Source organism: Pristis pectinata, chromosome 41 (assembly GCF_009764475.1).
Source record: "Pristis pectinata isolate sPriPec2 chromosome 41, sPriPec2.1.pri, whole genome shotgun sequence".
In the NCBI taxonomy this organism is placed as follows: Eukaryota; Metazoa; Chordata; class Chondrichthyes; order Rhinopristiformes; family Pristidae; genus Pristis; species Pristis pectinata.
This window is the reverse complement of record NC_067444.1, coordinates 183,228-192,733: the sequence shown is the minus strand read 5'-3', so window position 1 is coordinate 192,733 and position 9,506 is coordinate 183,228.

Genomic DNA, 9,506 nt, shown 5'->3' with positions numbered 1-9,506 from the left:
TCAGGCAGCATCTGTGAGGGGAGAAGCCATGTCAACATTGCAGGTCCATGACATTACAGAATAATTACAAGGAAAAATCAGTATCTTCAGTTGCAGAAAAGTGAGAAGTGGGGAGAGTAAAAGTATGATCTGTGATACAGTGGAGACAGAATGATATAAACGCTGCTGGTGCAGGTGAGCAGAGGGTGATGAATCCTTGTCGCCTGCAGGTGATCTGTCTGGAGGAGATGCAAATGGAAGTAGAGGAGAGAAGAAAACAATGCTGGAACCATGAGAAGAAAAAGCAACAGGTCAGGGAGCATCTGTGGAAAAGGGGAAAATAGCTAAGTTGACATTACACAGTTTAACAATGTTTCATCAGAAGAGAAAAGCTGATACAGACTGGAGGTGCTGGTCATCTAGAACTGCTGTATTTATGAAGGAACGAGACATGGTATCTGGAGCAGGATTGAGCTGGGACACCAAAAATTCCTCCCGCATTCACACCCCACCCCCTGCCACAACTAAGCTGGAAATCCTCCTGCAGATTTTTATTTCTGTTGTATTTACTGTTGAACCCAGTCAGGTTCCTTGTCAGAAGATGAGGTTCCTTTGCTTGAGCTCACAGTTGGCTTTGTTGGAACTGTGTGGAGATCAAAGTCAGAGAGGCTGGCAACTGGAAGCTCAGAGTCACCATTACCATGTGACTGGTAACAGTAGGGGTCATGTTGCCAAGTGCCCAACCTATCTGAGGTTTTCCCACTGTACACCACATCTTGAGCATGCAAATGCACTGACTTGTGAATGGATGCTTCACCAGGAAGGTGGGAAGAGAAGATATTATAAAAACCACAATTCAGAGTTGGAGATGAAAGAGAAGTGGGGAATTATTGAAGGAATGGTTCCTATTGAATGGCAAAAGGGGAGAGGAAAAGTATACATCTGTTGCCTAGTGATGGCTGTTGCTTCAGACCATTGCAAGACCTTGCTGTTACAGAAAGGAATCAGCAAAAGTTTTATTTATTGGCAATTTCATTTGAGGGATGTGTTTGTCACTTTGATAATTTTGTGTGGCCAAGATAAATGGAATATTTGAACCCCAGAAACAAGAGGAAATAGGTGCTATCTTCCACCACCAAAGTTAACCGAACTGTGGTCATTCAAGAAGTCTGGACTTTGAAGGTACATGTCAAATGTGATCAAGGAGAAAGAACACATTTACATGGACACTGTTAAAGCAAGAAGGGAAGGGGTGGTGGTTTGCCTCGCTTCTCAGGGGTCTAATTTATTTGGACTACATGGTCTTTTCTCGACCCCAAACACTCCCCTGCTATATGTTTTAAAACATTTTTTCAGCAGTTTTATGCATTAAGTAAATCTCATTCCTTATGAGATGCATTCCAATTTCAAATAGAAAACAACATTTGAACACACCATCAAAACATATATCAACAACTACAATCCATCAATCTCTTTTGGATAAACAATGACTCATGAATGAAAGGACTGTTCCTTGACAAGAGGGCAGAAGAGGAAGCCACCCCATAATGATGTAACCAGGCTGAACTTGGTTAACAATTTGATACATAAATATACTTTCAGCTTCAGATTGTATCCTACAGCTGCAGATGACTCACTGACCATGAGGAATTTGTAACTTTCCAATGTTCCACCAACCCTTTCCTTGCAGTTTCTGATAAGCCTAATTTTAAAGTGTGCAGATATCCACAACAATTGGCTCAGGCAGGAGCAATATAAAGCCAGAACCTCTGTGCAACAAACAGATGCTTGGAATAATGTTTCGTGCACTGTCCGCTTCTCCAAAGAACACGTAGTAACAGAGTGGCATTTATACCACTGCTTAACAAGGGGCAACAAATGCTGGACGTCACATTGACACAAAGCAAGCGAAGGGAAAGAAAACCATGTGCAAGGGCCCAGCCAGGGTTACATAGGGATTTGCTGTGATGGGGCCCTGCCAGCTGTGGGGTTTCAGTGTGTCAGAGCTGGGAGTGAAGAGATCAACGGAACCAACAGCTGGATTAGTTGAAATATTTACTGCAATATTTTCAGGCTACATTACGAGATTCTGTAAATTGCAACTTGAATCCACAGATCAGCTCTTGATTTTTGGTGAATTTTGATTCCCAAATTCCATCAAGCTGCAGTGTAACATTGAATCAGAGAAGTGGTTTGAAATCTGCACTTCAATCGCTCACCTTTCAGTTGAGTGGGTAATTGGGATAAACCTCGGACAATGTTCATGTATTCATGTGGATCAGGACCTGTTTAAGTCAGTGAGATTTCATGAAAACAGACCTCATATAATTAAAACTACAATGTTCCAACGTGATTTTGTTTTCATAACATTGTTCTTACATACCGAACTCCTGGATTTCTTTCAGTATTTTGTTCAACTTTGGTAACTGATCCTACATTTTCACAAAGGATTCCCACATTACCCTTCGGGCCCTGGAACCTTTCTCCATTACCAGACTGAGGAAAAGAGTTTCCCTTCTGTGAGCTCGGTGACTTCCTATAAAAGGGAAACCGTGAATTTAATTGAGTAGCAGGAAGAATGACATGAAGAATGTGGAGGAAAATATTTGCTTAGTGATGGGATGTCCCAGCTGTTTTGTGCACAGGAACAGTCACTGAACTGCCTCTTCATCCATTCTGTAAGTCTCTGGATTCTGTCATTAACAGTAAAACAACACGTGAAGAAAATCCCAAATCAGTGTTGTGCAAGGATGAAGATTCACAGACACTCTGCACCAGATGCAATGTTATTAGTTTCTTCTGTCCTTCAATGTCCACATCAAATCACATTACTAAATAACGGCATGATACAGGTGGACAAAATAACAATGCTGCAAATAATGGAAATCCAAATAAAAGGACAAAATATGGAAATTCTCAGCAGATCAGGCATAAATTATGTAGGAAGGAATAAGGTTCGCATTTCAAATCTTCCATCAGAAGAGATTCCAACATTTGCCAAGTTCAGAACATGATCCACCTGTTTCACACAATTGTGTCCTTCAGAATTTAGTTACAAACAAGCCCAGCAGCAAGTGACAGCTCCACTAGCTCAAAACGGGCAAACATTTTACTGAAGGGTGCAGCAAGCAAACAGAAATGATCCCCACATGATCTTATCAACTGCTGGTGATTTAATCAGAGGGACTGAACAATTACAAGAATGAATATTTTACATGCTACATATTTTCCTTTGGCTCAACAACTGCTGATATAAAACCCCTCACCACATATTTAGCAACAGGATTGGCAGGAATCGTGCAGGCAGGACTCGTGAACACATTTTTTTCATCCAGTGAACAACTTACCAAGACACATTCCCAAAGGTGTCAGCAATGGACAGAATGGTACAGGAAGAAAACAGAGTAAACTGGCCCATGGCAACAAGAACAGAAGAAGGGTGTGGAAGGGTGAGAGAGCAATATATGGATTTAGGGGCAGAATCTCAGAACATACAGGAAGACAACTTAAGTCTCAGCAGTTGCAATGAAGCTACTCAGTAGAGGACACATTCATAATAACAGGCATTCCAAGTGGCATGGGTGATGGAGGGGTTGGAAATACTCTATTTATACATTTTCCAGATATAACTCCCACTAGTAAGCCCATTATTGACTGTCCCTCCCTAACTGTCCCTCGAGAAGGTGGCAGGGAGATACAAGACCTGGTGAAGATAAAACACAAAGACATCAGTGGGGAGCTCCAGGATCAAGTCCCAGTCTTGACAAAGGAATGGTGACACATTCCAAAGTCAGAATGGTCTGAGAATTGCAATGGATCCACCAGAGGGTGATGATCCCACAAGGGATCCTACTGCATTGTTCTGGGTGGATCAATTTGCATGTTTGGGAGATGCTGTCAGAGTTACTGAAGGCAAGTAACTGCATGCTGTAGAAGGTACACACTGTAGACAGTGTATATTTGGAGGAAATGCCCATCCAGTACCTCCTTCCTCCTGGATGACGTTTAGCTTCAAGTGTTGCTGGAGCAGTACTCACTGAGGCAAACTCAGTGGAGACTATCACTCTCCTGACTTGCACCTTGAAGATGGTGGAAAGATGAGTGTAAAAGGAGAGTGACCCCCAGCCCCTGATCTGCTCTGAGCAGCCACATTATATGTGGCAGGTGGAGTCCAGTTTCTGGCAACCTCTCACCTCCATGACATGGTGTGTCAAGGCAACTGAATATTGGGGAATGGTGGTTAGTCTCTCGTTGGAGAAGGTCACTGCCTGCCACTCATATGGTAACAATACTGGTCACTTGCTGGATGCAAGGATAGGCTGCCTCATCGCAGAAGGACTGTGAATTAACCATGGTGTAGACTTCAGCCAACATGTACTTATGCCCTTGTGATAGAAGGAAGGTCATTGATGAAGCAGCTGATGATGAATAGGCCCAGGCCACTGCCCTGATGAATGCATGCAGATGTCCTGGGACTGGGATGATTGCTCTCCAAAAATGGAGACCAGTAGGGAAATGGAGAGATTTTCCATAACAGGAAGAGGGGACAAAAAAAATTACAGAATAAATTAGCATAATTTCCTGCTGTTCCCCTGCAACTGGGAAACAGTCCCTCAGCTTCACTATTACCAGATCTGAGGAGTTACAGTTGTGGAAGTTAAGTTCTGTACCAGTAAAGTTGAAGTCTTCAGATGATGAATTTATAAACTAAAATCCACAATTACAGATGACTCCTATTGTTTGAGCAGGGGCCATTGGCTGATGCCTGTCTGAAATATTACAGACAGTGCTAATGAATTACAATACGAACAGAGACACTCACTGCTGTAATGTGCTTAATGTTCTAATACCACTCATGGCTGGGTAGGACAGATCTAGTACATGACCACCTCTGTCTGTGAGGACCCTGGAGGGTGACCTGTAATGGTGTGTCCCAGTCTCTTGTTACTCTGATATTAAGCAAGGCTTTTATTCTACCCTTTTAAAACTGTTTAGGCCAAACAAGTGATTTCTGGAGTCATGAGACATCAATGATAGGTGAGTCACTCATTTGTTTGGGAAATCAGATGTTAAACAGAGCAGGTGTGTTTGGCAGGTTTCCCTCCCTGAATGCCCACAGTGAAGCCAGTGCGTCCAGCTGACAATCTAACAGCTTTATGTTCTTTGTGGATCAGTTAACTCAACCAAATTTGACAAATACCATGACGGGATTATGTGGATTGTAGATTGAACGCATGTTCAGCAGTCCGGATATGCAGCCACTGCTCTCATAACCTCAGTGCTAAATACAGCAAGTGTGAGACTGCAGTTCACAGTGCTCCCCACCTCAACTGGTTTTATAAGCTGATGCCAGACAAGTTGAAGACAAGTCAAAGATCAAAGTATATGGAGTTCCTGGAACGAGAGAGATTAATCTTGATCTCTATTCCCTCTGATGCCATAGTTCTGTGACAATACACTAAAGGGAGCTCAGTGTTCCTCCCACTCACCTTATGTTCTTGTCCACTGAAATGTCCTTCCTGTCTTAACATCAAGCTGAGTCCTTCAACCCTTTCTTCACTCTACTGTTTCAGTCTCTCCCAGTAGAACTTTGCCAGCTGGAACTGTTGGGAATCATCCCACTTTGTCAGGAGCTCAGAGATCACTGACTTTGCAGCTGTGAATATAAAAAGGAGAAAATGTAGACCAACTCAAATACCCTTCACCACCACCACTCTCCTCCCAAACACAACACTCAACAACCCACTCATGGCTCAGGACCCAATGTTTACCTGCCTCCAGCCCCAAGAACAAATGATTTTGTCCCAATCTCTGACACCAACACACATCCATGGCACAAAACTGCCCTGATTCTGAGATGTAGCAGGCCCCCAGCCCAGTCCTCACCGTCACCTCCCCACTAGCCCCCAGTCCAGTCTTCACCTCCTAGCCCAGTCCTCACCTGCCAAGCCCAAGCCCCACGCCCCCACCCATTCCTCACCATCACATTGAAATCTGTGTGCAGCATCTGCACAATGAACTGCAGTTCCTCACTGAGGATGCACAGACAGCACCTCCCATCTCTCAAGTTGTCACACCGACCATAGAAGCATGGGAACACCGACAACCAATAGGTCACCCCCCCACCTGAAATAAATCACTGTTCATTTGTCAACACTGGCCTTAGAGCCTGCCCAATAATGTTCTGTGAGTTACTTCACCCACCACATGTACCATATTCCTCTGCTCCCACCCAATTTTCTTTCTTCTGCTGCCCACCCCCCAGCAAGGCCATCAGAAAGACGTTTTGGTCAGCATGAATGAGTTGGGTTGAAGGACCTGTTTTCATGCTGCACAACTCTAACTTATCCCACCTGGAATCACACAGTTCAGCGCACTGCCTGTAGCAGATGGAGACTGTTGGTCATTAAGGTGTGTGGAGGAAAGTTTGGCGGGGGGATGAAAGAGGAAGGATTTTTGACACAGTGGTGGGTGCCTGGAAATGCACTGCTGTGGGAATGGGTGTGGGGGTTGATTGTAGAGCCCCATTATAATAGGTTCATTTAAGAGACTCTTAAATAGCACATGGATGAAAGAAAAATAGAGGGTTATGGGAGGTGAAGTAGAGAGGGGGACGGTTAGAATGTGGGTAAGGTTTATCTCAGTCAAAGGGCCTGTACTGTCCTGTAATGTTTTATGTTCTATGATATTTCAAATGTCAGAAGCATTTAATAATGGGAGAGATGGGATCTCATGCAGAGTGCAGGGACTGGTTCATTATCGGACTTTCAATTTTCACTGTGTGGATGTGAGCATGGTGTTCAAGGACAGATTTAATAAGTGATTCTGAAAGAGATGGATATCATTTAGCAAAAGAAAACAGTTAGTGGAAGAGCGCAGAAGTTTCAACAGTTGTTCAAAAGAAGTTGCTAAACACTGTCCACAGTGTTAATACCTTTCTGGTCATGTACGGAGGTATTGGTATTAGGTCCAACAGGATTGGTCCAAGGATAAAATGTGGTTGATTTTCAATGAGGCAAGGGATGTAGAGTTTTGAAAGAAACGGTGTGTGGTGTTACTGTGGTTCATTTGGAACGTTGGTGTTTAGAGTCATAGATGGAACAGTGCAGAAACAGGCATTGGACCCAGCACATCTGTGCACCCATCAATCTATCTGTACTCATCCCATTTACCAGCCCACTGCACCTCTGCACTGTGAATGCTCATCCAGATGTATGTTGTGAGAGTATCTGCTTCCACCCCCTCAGACAGTGTGTCCCAGGCTGCAACTACCCTCTGAGTGAAAAATACTTACATTGGTTTGTTATCACATATGGAGGTCCAGTGAAAAACTGTTTCACATGTCATCCATATAGATCATTACTTCACGTCAGCACATTGAGGTAGCAGAAGATACAACAATAACTGAAAGCAGAATGAAGTGTTACAGTTACAGAGAAAGTGCAGTGCAGGCAGACAATAAGGTGCAAGATCATAACAAGGTAGATTGTGAGGTCAAGAGTCCATCTTATTGTACTAGGGACTGTTCAACAGTCTTATAACAGCGGGATAGAAGCTGTCCTTCAGCCTGATGTTACATACTTGCAGACTTTTGAATCTTCTGCCCAGTGGGTAGGGGGAGAAGGGGGAATGTCTGGGGTGGGTGGGGTCTTTGATTATGTTTTCTAAGATCCTCCTCCAAACATACTCATCTTTCATGCCTTCTACCATGGGGAATTATTTTCTTTTTTTTAATTTTTTTTTAACAGTCTACCATACCTCTTCCTCTATCATATCTCCCACTGTCAGTCCCACCTGCAAGGAAAGGGAGCTCCGTCAATCCTGTCTTTTGTAATTGAAATGTTCAATCCCAAGCAACACCCTGCTGAATCTCCTCTGCACCCTCTCCAGTGCAACTGCATCCTTCCTGTAACATGGTGGCCAGAACTACATACACATTTCCAACTGGTCTCATCAACATTTTACAAAGCTGTCATCAGACCTCCCTGCACTTGTATTCTGTGCTGCACCTAATGACGGCAAACATGCTGAATGTCACTTTCATTACATTACCTGCCTGTGCTGCTACCTTCAGTGATCTTTGGATTTGTACACAAATCTCAATACTCCCCAGCGTCCTATCATTAATGGTGAATATCCTACCATTATTTGGGCATCCAAAATGCATCCCCCCAACATCATGATTAAATTTTATCTGTCATTGCTCAAGTTCAATAATGATCCTCAAATACAGGCCAGTGAGCCTAACATCACTGGTGTGAAAGTTACAGAAGGGGATTCTGGGGGTCAGGATCCGTCGGCATTTAGGAAGGCAGGAACTGGTGAGGAAGAGTCAGCATGGTTTTGTGCGTTGGGAAATCATGTCTCACAAGTTTAATTGTTTTTTTGAAGAGATGACGAGAAGGATTGATGAGGGCAGGGAGGTAAACATGTTCTACATGGACTTTTGCAAGGCTTTTGACAAGGTCCTGAATGGTGGGAAGGTCTGGAAGTTTAGATCATATGGAATCCATGGTGAGCTAGGCAATTGGATACTAAACTGTCTTGGTGAAAGGAATCAGAGGGTCGACAGTTCAGAGTTGTTATTCAGATTGGAGGCCTGTGACCAGTGGTGTGCTGCTGGGATGGGTGCTGGGTCCACTGTTTGCTATCTATATTTAAGATTTGGAACATAAAGTTGTTAATGTGGTTTGTAAGATTGCAGATGGCATCAAAATTGTTGGTGTAGTGGAGAATGAAGAGCGTTATCTAAGCTTACAAGGGGATCGAGATCAACATGGAAAGTTGGTGAAGGAATGGCAGATGGAACTTAGCAACATGCTGCACTTTAAGGTAAACCAGGGCAGGATTTGCACAGTAAATGTTCGGACCCTAGGAAGTGTTGTAGAATGGGGTGATGCAGAGGTACAGGTGCATAGTTTCCTGAGACAGAATATACACGAAGTAGGTGAACAGCTCACCTGCCTTCATCGGACAGAGCACTGAGTACCAGAGTTGGGACATCTTGGTAGAGCTGGACAATATTTTAGTGAGTCCACACTTGCACTATTGTGTGCCGTCTGATCACCTGGGGATATGAAGGAAGATGTCATTAAGCTGGAGATGGTACAGAAAAGATTCACAAGGACGTTACCAGGACTGCATGGCTTGAGATAGAAGGGGAGACTGAATAGGCCTGGACCTTTCTCTCTGGAGCATAGGAGACTGAGGGGTGGCTTTCATGAAATCTATAATATCATGATGAGCACAGATAAGGTGAATGATGACTGTCTTTTTCACAAGATTGGGGAGTCTAAACTGAGAGTCCACAGCTTTAAGGTGAGAGGGGAAAAGATATTAAAGGGATCTGAAGGGCAACATTTTCACAGAGAGGGTCGTGGTTACATGGAATGAGTTGCCAGTGTTTTAAAGACATATAGACAGGTACATGGACAGGAGATGTTTCGAGGGATGAGGGTTAAATGCAGGCAAATGGGACTGGCTGATGCATCCAACCTGGCATGGAGGAGTTGAGCGGAATGACCGAT